Below are 12042 nucleotides of genomic sequence, written 5' to 3'. Positions count from 1 at the left end.
GAGAGCCAGAAAGCTCAGGACTGTTTCTTCCAGTTCCCACAACCACAGTTTCCTCCCTCACACCAACCCACAAATACTTCCACCTTCCTCCAAGGGAAGTTACCTCTGGCTCACCCCCGATTTTTGGTTTCATTTGACCTATTTTCAAACCAATCTGCTCAGAGATGTTGCTACACACCTCTGGAGCAGGTGAGACTAGAACCCGGGTCTCCTGGCTCAAAGGTAGAGATGCTACCACTGCACCAGCCATCTCAAAGCTCCTCAGCCCCACGTTGGTATAAACTGGCCCTCAGAATGATCCGGGTCTCACACCTGATGGCACACACTAGTTGGCTGTGCATTCCTGATTCTCCAATCTATTGTCTCTGCCAGCATTAAGAATGTCAAAATGTGTATTTCACAGGGCTCTGGGACAAGAGCAGAATTAGTTGGATGGCTTTTCAAAGAGCTGGAACACAGACAATGGGCCAAATGGCCTCCTTCTGGGCTATAATTTTATTGGTGTATGCCATTACTCTCAGCCTTTAGATAGCTGTGCCAAGTCTCTGTGACTAATTGATGGATGTTAGCTGGACTGGAAGGGCTGACAGAAATCAGCTTTTGAAATACAGCTACCTTGATGTTCGAGCTACATAAGTTCAATGGATCATGTGTAGCATACTGATAGCCAAACTTGAAATAGTGACTTCACTTTAAAAAGAGACAATTGGCTGTTGGGTGTCTCACTCTGAAGATGTGAAAGGCGTACACAAAACTCTAACATGTATAAAATGTTAGTTTGTTCGTTTGGACTTTCTTTGCTGGTAAAAATATTCAGTATGTAACTGTGGATGAGGTGAATTTCAGAATTTCAATTCAATTTTCGATTTCAATTTCAGAAGAAATGGATGGGTTGCATTCTCTTTGATCCTGCAGTAAGATAAATAATTTCCTTAAAGTTGCATGCGTGCATGTAAATGACATTTATCAGTCAGGCAAACAGGTATGCAACATGCGTGTTGCATAAACATCTGGAGTCTTGTATGTTAGTGTATAATTTGTATATGTTTATATATTGTTACAGGGTAGCGTTACGATTGTGTTCCGACACTTGATGTTGAACATAAAGACAGATCCAAATTTCATTTTGATTTATTTATGAATTTGTGAAGTCCAACTTCAAGGGCAATCTATGAGGAGTAATGTTTGGCACAGTTGTGATTATCAAACACATTTTGGGATTTGGAGAACTTTATATTGAAGTTTATTTTCTGTCTTTTCAATTGATTTGAGACCAAACCGAGGTATGTGGATAGGTTTTGGCAATTACTATGATTTTCCAAAAATGTTTTAACTTTGCTGGATGTACTTCTCTCTTAATAGGATATGGTAATGTTATGGATATATTATTAGACTACCAATTTTGAAGTGTGAACTAATCAGCGAAGGAATATGACATCAAATTCAATCACAGCAATTTGAGAATTCCTGTCAAATTGAAACAGCATTTGAAATGAGACAAATGTAATTGGTAATGAAACTGGTTCATTGCCAAATGACAACTGCTTCACTGTTCTCCCTTAAGGAGAGAAACTTGAGCCTTTGCTCAGTCTGAGCTAAATGTAACTCCAATCCAACAACACAGGGGTGGCACGGTGGCTCAGTGGTTAGCACTGCAGCCTCACAGCGCCAGGGTCCTGGGTTCAATTCCCACTTCAGGTGACTGTCTGTGTGGAGTTTGCACATTTAACCAAAGGGTCACCACATCTCAGATGAGGAAATATATTCCCTATGGTGTGGAAACAGGCCCTTCAGGTCCACACCGACCCTCCAAAGAGTAACCCACCCAGTTCTGTTGCCCTCTGACTAATGCACCTAACACTGTGGGCCAATTCACCCTAACCTGCACATCTTTGGACTGTGGGAAGACACCCACGCAGACACGGGGAGAATGTGCAAACTCCATACAGACAGTCGCCCTTCCAAGGCTGGAATTGAATCCAGGTCCCTGGTGCTGTAAGGCAGCAGTGCTAACCATTGAGCCACCGTGCCACCCATTCTCTTGGCATTTGTTTCCTCTGGGTGCTCTGGTTTCCTCCCACAGTCCAAAGATGTGCAGGTCGCATAGTGTTAGGTACAATTAGTTAGGGATAAATATAAGGTAGGGCAATCGTTCTGGGTGGGTTGCTCTTCGGAGGATCAGAGTGGACTTGTTGGGCTGAAGGGCCTGTTTCTATACTATAGGGTATCTACCTATCTAACGAATCTAATAACTGCGCCCTGAAGTGGCTGGGCAGGTGCAAAAAAGGAAATTAAGAATGAAATCAGATCGACCCTTCCAGTCAGGACCTCAGTCTCAAAGCAAGACAAGGTAAAATTGACCCACCTGCAAATCAATCCTGCAAACACCTCAGTGCAAAAATGGATGGATGTGTTATCGGAAATCAAGCATTTCAACTAGTTATTGCTGCCTGTCCTCCTCAGGATGGTGCATCTAATTGTGATTTTCGCTTCCATTGACAAATCTTCAGATAATGAACTGGTCCAAGTTAGCACTCATATGATGGCTATCCTTTCCTGAGGATGGGGATTATAAGACTAGGGGGAACATGTTTAAGGTGAGAGGGAGGAGATTTAAAAAAGACATGAAGGGCAAACGTTTTACACAGAGGGTGGTTCACATGTGGAATTAACTTCCTGAGGAAGTGGTGGATGTGGGTACAATTACAATGTTTAAAAGACATTGGGACAAGTACATGAACAGGAAAGGTTTGGAGGGATATGGGCCAGGAGCAGGCAGGTGGGACTAGTTTAGTTTGGGATTATGGTCAGCATGGACTCGTTTCTGCGCTGTATGACTCGATGACTCTATGAGAACATGAGAATGAGGAGCAGGATTAGGCTATCAGGCCCATCGAGCCTTAATCTACCTTTGCCTTAAAAAAAATTAAGTGAGGTAGCCTCAACTCCTTCACTGGGCAGGGAATTCCACAGACTCATAACCCTCTGGATGAAGAAGTTCCTCCTCAACTCAGTCCTAAATCTGCTCCCCCTTATTGTGGAGGCTTTGCCCCCAGTTCTCGTTTCACCCACTAGTGAAAACATCCTCCCTGTATCTACCTTATCCATTCCCTTCATTGTTTTATATCTTTCTATAAGATCCTCAGCAAGTCCTGTGCAGCATCCAAACAAAGATAATTAGATGGCAAATAATATTCATGTTACACAGGTGCCAGGGATTAATATCTCCAATTAGAGAGAAAAATGAATTACCTTCCCTTTATATGCAGGAACATCCCCAAAACTGAAACCCCTCGCCCCACCATCAATGTCTGGTGTTACTGAAATTCAATCGAATGCCTGTATAATCCTATGGTTGCAGGAGCAGAGCAAGGGGTGGTATTTGTAGTGTCTGATGCTCACATCATGACTCCCCGCGCCTTTTCTCCTAACTCAGAGTTGAAAAGTGTGGCGTTGGAAAAGCACAGCCGGTTAGGCAACATCTGAGCAGCAGGAGAGTCAATGTTTCGAGCATAAGCCCTCCATCAGGAATAGAGCTCATGTTAAAAACGTCGACTCTCCTGCCCCTCAGATGCTGCCTGACCGGCTGTGCTTTTCCAGCACCACCCTTTTTGTCTCTGATCTCCAGCGTCTGCCACCCTCACTCTCTCCTTTGCTGTAAGGTACAAGTCAGGAATGTTTTTAGATTAGATTACTTACAGTGTGGAAACAGGCCCTTCGGCCCAACAAGTCCACACCGACCCGCCGAAGCGCAACCCACCCATACCCCTACATTTACCCCTTTAACCTAACACTACGGGCAATTTAGCATGGCCAATTCATCTGACCTGCACATCTTTGGACTGTGGGAGGAAACCGGAGCACCCGGAGGAAACCCACGCAGACACGGGGAGAATGTGCAAACTCCACACAGTCAGTCGCCTGAGTCGGGAATTGAACCCGGGTCTCTGGCGCTGTGAGGCAGCAGTGCTAACCACTGTGCCACCGTCCCGCCCACCTGCCACCTGTTAAGGAATATTCTCTAACTGGTCATTTGACCAGCTTGACACTGTCCATGGCAAAACACAAACTTGGAAATTGGAGCAGGCTGAGGCCTTTTGGCCCTTCGAGCCTGCTCCACCACCCAATACGTTCATGGCTGACCATATAATCAGGGGTCATATCCAGTTCCCTCTTGAATCTATCTAATGACGTGGCCCTGACAGCTTCCTGTGGGAGAGAATTCCACAGGTTCACAACTCTCTGAGGGAAGAAATTCTTCCTCATCTCAGTTCTGAATGGCTTACCCATTATTCTTAGACTGTGACCCCTAGTTCTGGACTTCCCCAACATCGGGAACATTCTTCCTGCATCTAGCCTGTCCAGTCCAGTCAGGATTTTAGATGTTTCTGTGAGACCTCCCCTCCACCCAATCTTCTGAATTCTAGCGAATAGAACCCCAGTTGAAACTGGGGTTTCTTCATAATCTGCTGATTGCTTCTCAGTCTAATCCTCCATCCCACTGTACTGTAGCCGCACTGGGTACTATCTGATGCACTGCAGTATCACTTTGTTATGATGATATTAGAGAAGGCATGAAAAAGAAAATTAGAGATGCAGGTAATAAAGATTTGGCTGTAATTATAGGTGACTTCAATCTACCTGCGAATTGGGCTAATCAAGACAGCAGCAATATCATAGAGGAGCAATCCTTGGACTGTATACAGGGTCGTTTTATGAGTCAATGTGTTGAGGAATCAACTGGAGAAAAGACCAGATTCTGGATATTCCTGATGAAGGGCTTTTGCCCGAAACGTCGATTTTGCTGCTCGTGGGATTCTGCCTGAATTGCTGTGCTCTTCCAGCACCACTGATCCAGAATCTGGTTTCCAGCATCTGCAGTCATTGTTTTTACCTTGGAGAAAAGACCATCCTGGACTGGGTATTGTGTAATGAGGAAGGAATAATTCGCAATCTGCCGGTGTGTGGGCCCTTAGAGTAGAATGGCTGCAATGTCTTCATCAAGATGGAGAGTAACATCATTGTTTCTGAGACCAGGGTCCTGAATTTAAATAAAGGAAGTTACGATGGTAAAGGCAAGAGTTGGCTATGATAAGTTGGGGATCAACCTTTAATGCGACCTGCAAAAATTATTCATCCCAGTCTATCATGAAATAAAATGGAAAACGTGGTCATACTAGGGTTAATAAGGGAAATTAGGAATAGTATTAAATCCAAGAAAGAGGCAAATTGGCCCAAGTAAATAGAATCAGTACAATGTAGAAGCAGGTCATTTGGCTCATCGAGTCCCCAGCACCCCACCCTGCAACCCTGCATTTCCCATGGCCGATCCACCCTGACCTACACATCTTTGGACTGTGGGAGGGAACCGGAGCAAACTCACACAGACACGAGGAGAATGTGCAAACTCCACACAGTTTGGGGTGGAATCGAACTGTGAGGCAACAGTGATGACCACTGAGCCACCACCTGAGGTTTAGAAACAGTTTAGAATCCAGTGAAGGGAAACTAAAAGCTGATTAAGCCAGCAAAATAAAAATGAGAGTAAACTGGCAGGGAACATGGAAGCTGATAATAAAGGCTGCTATAGGTATGTGAAGTGCAAAAGATTAATAAAGATAAGTAAAGATCCCCTACAGACAGAAACGGGAGAATTTATAATGGGGACATCATAGAGCAGTTAAATACACACTTTAGATTAGATTAGATTAGATTCCCTACAGTGTGGAAACAGGTCCTTCGGCCCAACCAGTCCACACCGGCCCTCTGAAGAGTAACCCACCCAGACCTATTTCCTTCTGACTATTGCACCTAACACTATGGGCAAACACCAGAGAGTTGTGAACCTGTGGAATTCTCTCCCACAGGAAGCTGTTGGGGCCACGTCGTTAGATAGATTCAAGAGGGAACTGGATGTGGCCCTTGCAGCTAAAGGAATCTAGGGGTATGGGGAGAGGGTGGGAATGGGATACTGAGATTGTATGGTCAGCCATGATCATATTGAATGGTCCAACTTGTCCATGCCTACCAATGACACCAATAACATTCCAGGAGCATGGTGGAACACAGCAGAATCTGAAGTAAAGACAGAAAGTTCGAGAGAAACTTAACAAGTATGGTGACATGCATGGTGAGAGAAACAGAATTTAAGTTTCGAGTCCAATGTGACTCTACTTTGGAACTGAAAAGGGCTACAAAACAAAATCCACCATTTTGTAGCCCCTTTCAGTTCCAAAGGAAAACTAGTCAAAGACTATTTTAATTTGTTGAAGAACACTTCTTGAATGTCATGATTTTTCATGGCCAATGATCTTTTGTATCTCATTTATATTGAAAATATAGTCTGGGAAGATCTAGAATCAGAAATTTGACAGATGTAGTGAGTGGTTATAGTGTAGCATTGTAATTTGGGAACTTGGAACAGAGGGTTTTCCCTGGAGCGTCAGAGGTTGAGGGGTGACCTCATTGAGGTTTATAAAATCATGAGGGGCATGGATGGAATAAATAGACAAAGTCTTTTTCCTGGGGGTGGGGGTGGGGCGAGTCAAGAGCTAGAGGGCATAGGTTTAGACTTAAGGGGCAATTTTTTTCACACAGAGGGTGGTAAGCGTATGGAATGAGCTAAATTGCCCCATAGAGACCAAGGACTTGTGGGTTAGGGTGGATTGGTCATGCTAAATTGTCCCATAGTGTCCATGGATGTGTATGATAGGGTAGATTGGCTGTGCTAAATTGTCTAATAGTGTCCAAAAATATGCAAGTTAGATGGATTAGTCGCGAGAAATGTGGGGGCGGGGTCTGGGTCTGGGAGAGATGTTTCTCGGAGTGCAGAGTCGATGGGCCAAATGGCCTCTTTCTGTATTGTCAAAAATGCTAGTGGCTGTCTTCCAAAACTCTGTGGATCCAGATTCTGGATGTTGGAGGAGAGCTAATGTCACCCTGCTATTTAAGAAGGGAGGCAGAAAAAAACCTGCCAGTTATAGACTGGCAAGCTTGACATCAGCAGGGAAAAAAACGTTGGTTCTAAAGAATATAATAGCAGAGCACTTTACAAAGGGGGAGTCATGCTTGACAAATCTGCTGGAATGCTTTCACGATGTACCTGGTACAATGGATGGACGGGGATGGGTTGGGGGGGTGGTGGGACAGTGGGTGTGGTTCACTTGATTTTTCAGTAGGCTTATAATAAACTCCCATCTAAGGTATTGGCAAGAAAATTAAAGCACATGTGACTGGAGGTCATGCACTGAAATGGTTTGAGAACTGGTTGGCAAACAGGAAATAGAGAGCAGGAATACTTGAGTCCTTTTCTGAGTGGCAGGCAGAGATGAATGGGTTACTGCAGAGTTCAGTGCTCAGACCCCAGCTATGTACAATGTGTACATAGTAATACAGAGGAACCTCAATTATCTGACGTTCAATTAATCCAATTTTGGATTATCCGAACAAGATCACAAGGTCCTGATGCTTGGCTAACCCTGTTCTCCAGCATTCGATTAATCGAACGAAATACCTCCTGCCCATGTCCATCTCAGATAATCGAGATTGCTCTGTAATCGTATTGAGGAAACGATGTATCATGTCTGTAGGTCTGCAGGTGACACAAAGCTGGGTGGGAGGGTGAGCTGATGGACAGAGAACTCTCACTGTGATTTGGGCAAGTTAAGTAAATGGGCAAAATAAATGGCAGATGCCGTATAATGTAGATGAATGTGAGGTTATCCAATTTGTGAGCAAAAACAGGAAAGCAGGTCCGTATCTGAATGACAATAGACTGGGAAAGGAGGAACTGCAATGAAGCTTACTAGTGCCCATACACCAGTCACTAAAAGAAAGTACGTAGGTGCAGTGGGAAGTGAAGAAGGTAAATGCTATGTTTGCCTTCAGAATGAGAGGATTTGAGTACAGGAGCAGAGATGGCCTTGGTGAGACCACATCTGGAGTATTGTGTGTGGTCTTGATCTTCTTTTTAATTTATTCATTTTGTGGGATGTGGGCATTGCTGGCTGGGCACAACATTTATTGTCCGTCCCTAGTTGCCCCCCCCCCTTGAAATGGTGGGGGTGAGCTGCCTTCTTGAACTGCTGCAGCCCACCTGCTGTGGGTTGACCCACAATGCCCTTAGGGAGGGAGTTCCAGGATAATGACCCAGAGACACTGATGGAATGGCGATATATTTCCAAATCAGGAGGAGTAGTGGCTTGGAGGGGAGCTTGAAGGCAGTGGTGTTCCCATGCGTCTATTGCCCTTGTCCTTTTAGACGGGAGGGGTCGAGGGCTTGGAAGGTGCAGTCTGAGGATCTTTGGTGAATTCCTGCAGGGCATCTTGTAGATGGTACGTGCCGTTTACCTGAAGAAGGATGTTCTGGTGATGGAGGGAGTGCTGTGAAGGTTTCTCAGGCTAATTCCTGGGATGGCAAGACTGACATACGGAGAGAGACTGAATTGGTTAGGACTATGTTCACTAGAGTTTTGAAGAATGATGGGGGATTTCATAGAAAACGATAAAAGTCAAACAGAATTAGACAGGGTAGATGCAGGAAGGATGTTCCCAATCACTGGGGAATCCAGAATCAGGGGTCCGAAGCTAGGGTTAAGGAATACTCTCTTTTAGGGCAGAGATATGGAACAATTTCTTCACCCAGAGAGTGCTGAGCCTGTGGAATGCTTTTATCGCAGGAAGCTGTTGAAGCCAAAACATTGAAGACTTTCAAGAAAGATGTGGATATTGTTCTGAGGGCTAAAGGAATCCAAGGATATAGTGAGGAAGCAGCAACAAAAGTACTGAGTTGGATGATCAGCTCTAGGAGTTGGGACAGGACATTGGTGCAGAATACTGTGTGCAGTTCTGGTTACCCAGTTATAGGAAGGGTATTGTTAAACTGGAGAGGGTTCAGAAAAGATTTACCAGGATGTTACCCGGACTGGAGGGTTGAGATATGAGGAGAGATTGGATAGGTTGGTACTTTTTTTCACTGGAGTGTAGGAGGCTGAGGGCTGACCTTGTAGAGATGTATAAAATCACGAGGGGTACAGATAAGGATGAATCCCAAAGGTCTTTTCCCGAGGGTAGGGATAGTTCTAAACTAGGGAGTATATTTTTAAGGTAAGAGGAAAAAGTTTTAAAAAGGACACGAGGGGCAATTATTTTAGACCAAGAGTGGTTCGTGTGTGGAATGAACTGCCAAAGGAAGTGATGGATGCAGGTACTGGACATTTGGATAAGTACATGAATAGGAAAACTATGGGCTAAATGCAGGCAGATGGGACTAGTATAGTTTGGGATCGTGCTCAAAATGGACTGGTTGGACCAAAAGGTCTATTTCCATGCTGTATGACTCTCTAACTCGATAAATTGCAGAGCAGATTTGAGGGGCTGTGTGGCCTTTTCCTAATTTTTAAGATTCTGTATTTCTATCAAGGTTGATTTAATGGCACCTTCCCAACTCATGAGCATCAGCACCTTGATGGTCAAAAGCATTACTGAACTGGCAACAGTACCAGCTGCACATTCGCCTCTCCAAACTGCACCATTCGCTTCAACGTATATCACTGATCCTTTGTTGTTGCTCTGTTAAACCTTTAGAATTCCCTCTGAAAAAGCAATGAAAGGTTGCTTTCGCACACAGCTTGCAGCAGCTCCACTGTTACCTTCAATGTACACTTGGAATAACATGTTTTAGGGACAAGCATGACCCTAAAGATTATGACAATTTTCAATAATATGTGTAACTTTAATTCTTTATTACTTTTCAATTAGGCAGAATATTAAAGTCTGATCCACTTGTATCAACTTAAGTGACATATTTATATATGTGTCTGTCTGTCCCTCTATCTATCTGTCTCTATCTATCTATCTAACTATCTATCAATCTATCTATCCATCTATCGATCTAGCTATCTAGCTTTATCTGTTTGTCTGTCTATCTACCTATCTGAGAAATTTACCTAACTTTCTGTCTGTCTGCCTATCTATCTATCTATCTATCTATCTATCTATCTATCTATCTATCTATCTATCTATCTATTTATTTATCTATCTATCTATCTATCTATCTATCTATCTATCTATCTATCTATCTATCTATCTATCTGTCTGTCTATCTATCGATCTATCTGGTAAAAACAACGACTGCAGATGCTGGAAACCAGATTCTGGATTAGTGGTGCTGGAAGAGCACAGCAGTTCAGGAAGCATCCAAGGAGCTTCGAAATCGACGTTTCGGGCAAAAGCCCTTCATCAGGAATAAAAGCAGTGCTGATGAAGGGCTTTTACCCGAAACGTCGATTTCGAAGCTCCTTGGATGCTGCCTGAACTACTGTGCTCTTCCAGCACCACTAATCCTATCGATCTATCTGTCTATCGATCTATCTGTCTATCTATCTGTCTATTTATCTATCTATCTATCTATCTATCTATCTATCTATCTATTTATCTGTCTATCTATCTATCTATCTGTCTGTCTATCTGTCTATCTATCTATCGATCTATCTATCTGTCTATTGATCTATCTGTCTATCTATCTATCTGTCTGTCTGTCTATCTATCGATCTATCTGTCTATCTATCTGTCTATCGATCTATCTATCTACCTATCAATCTGTCTATCTATCTGTCTATCAATCTATCTATCTATCTATCTATCTATCTATCTATCCATCTCTCTCTCTTTCTTTTCAAACTTTGATCAGAATCTTGGAGGGTGTAATAGCTTAGCCTGATTTGTAAGGGCCAGTTTGTGGGTCTGAGTCATTGTATCTATCTATCTATCTATCTATCTATCTATCTATCTATCTATCTATCTATCTATCTATCTATCTATCTATCTATCTATCTATCTGTCTGTCTGTCTGTCTGTCTGTCTGTCTATCTATCTATCTACCTATCTATCCATCTCTCTCTCTTTCTTTTCAAACTTTGATCAGAATCTTGGAGGGTGTAATAGCTTAGCCTGATTTGTAAGGGCCAGTTTGTGGGTCTGAGTCATTGTCAATTGTACAGGAGAGGAGAGATTGCTGAAAACCCCTAGATCACAGACGGTAAACCACGCTAATGGAAATGCTGTGAAATTACTGAGAGAAGAACAGTGACACTAAGTGCTAGATTTAAAGCTGTGTCTACAATGATAACCTCCCACTTTGAAAACTATCTAGACCGAATATTATATTAGACTGAGGTATTTGGTTAACCTCTAGACACTATGATTGCCCTCAGGGGTGAAGGAAAAACACATATTTAAACTTGTGGAAATTTTACTTTATTTTAAAATGTGACAAAAATTAGAAGTGTGAAATTATAGAATGGTTATATTGGAAGACCATAGTTGAGGATTAAGTTGTGGATGTCTGCTATGATCTCCTTGATCGTGAAGCAGACTCAATGAATTGAGAGGCTTATGTTTGCTTCTGTGTTTTTTAGCTGAATGTAAAAGGTAATTATTTCAAACTCAGCTAATGCAAATGATTTTAATTTATAATTCAGTCACAGAGCAGTCTCTTATTAAGTATTTTAATTGGATAAATGTCTTTTATGGAAATGAACCCGACATGTACAATTGCAAAATGAATAGAGTATCTGGCAATTTCCACTCTCACTGTGTCTGGTTCCGTTCAAATTGTTTACCTCCCAGCCCTGCTTCATTTTCCTATTAACTACTCGCTGACTTCTGTGATAATACATCAACACAATCAAATATCAGTATTATCAGGAGGACCATGACATTCAGAGTTAGAGCCATGTATGTGCACCACTGCTGGGCACATTCCTGGAGATACTGGAATCTGTACTGAAAACAATAAATGCTGGAGCTCACAGCGGATCAGGCAGCATCCGTGGAGAGAGATTGAGCTAATGCTTTGAGTCTAAATGACTCTTCGTCAGAGCTGATATGAAGTGTGGGAGGGGGCAGCATTTATGCTATTATTGGGGGCTGAGGGTGGGGGTTTTGGGGGGCATTAGTGGGATACAGTCATAGAGTCATAGAGTGTACAGCATTGGAAACAAATCCTTCGGTCCGACCCATCCATGCCGACCAGATATCCCA

The sequence above is a fragment of the Chiloscyllium plagiosum genome, chromosome 14 (assembly GCF_004010195.1).
Source record: "Chiloscyllium plagiosum isolate BGI_BamShark_2017 chromosome 14, ASM401019v2, whole genome shotgun sequence".
Classification (NCBI taxonomy): domain Eukaryota; kingdom Metazoa; phylum Chordata; class Chondrichthyes; order Orectolobiformes; family Hemiscylliidae; genus Chiloscyllium; species Chiloscyllium plagiosum.
This window is presented reverse-complemented; position numbering follows the sequence as displayed.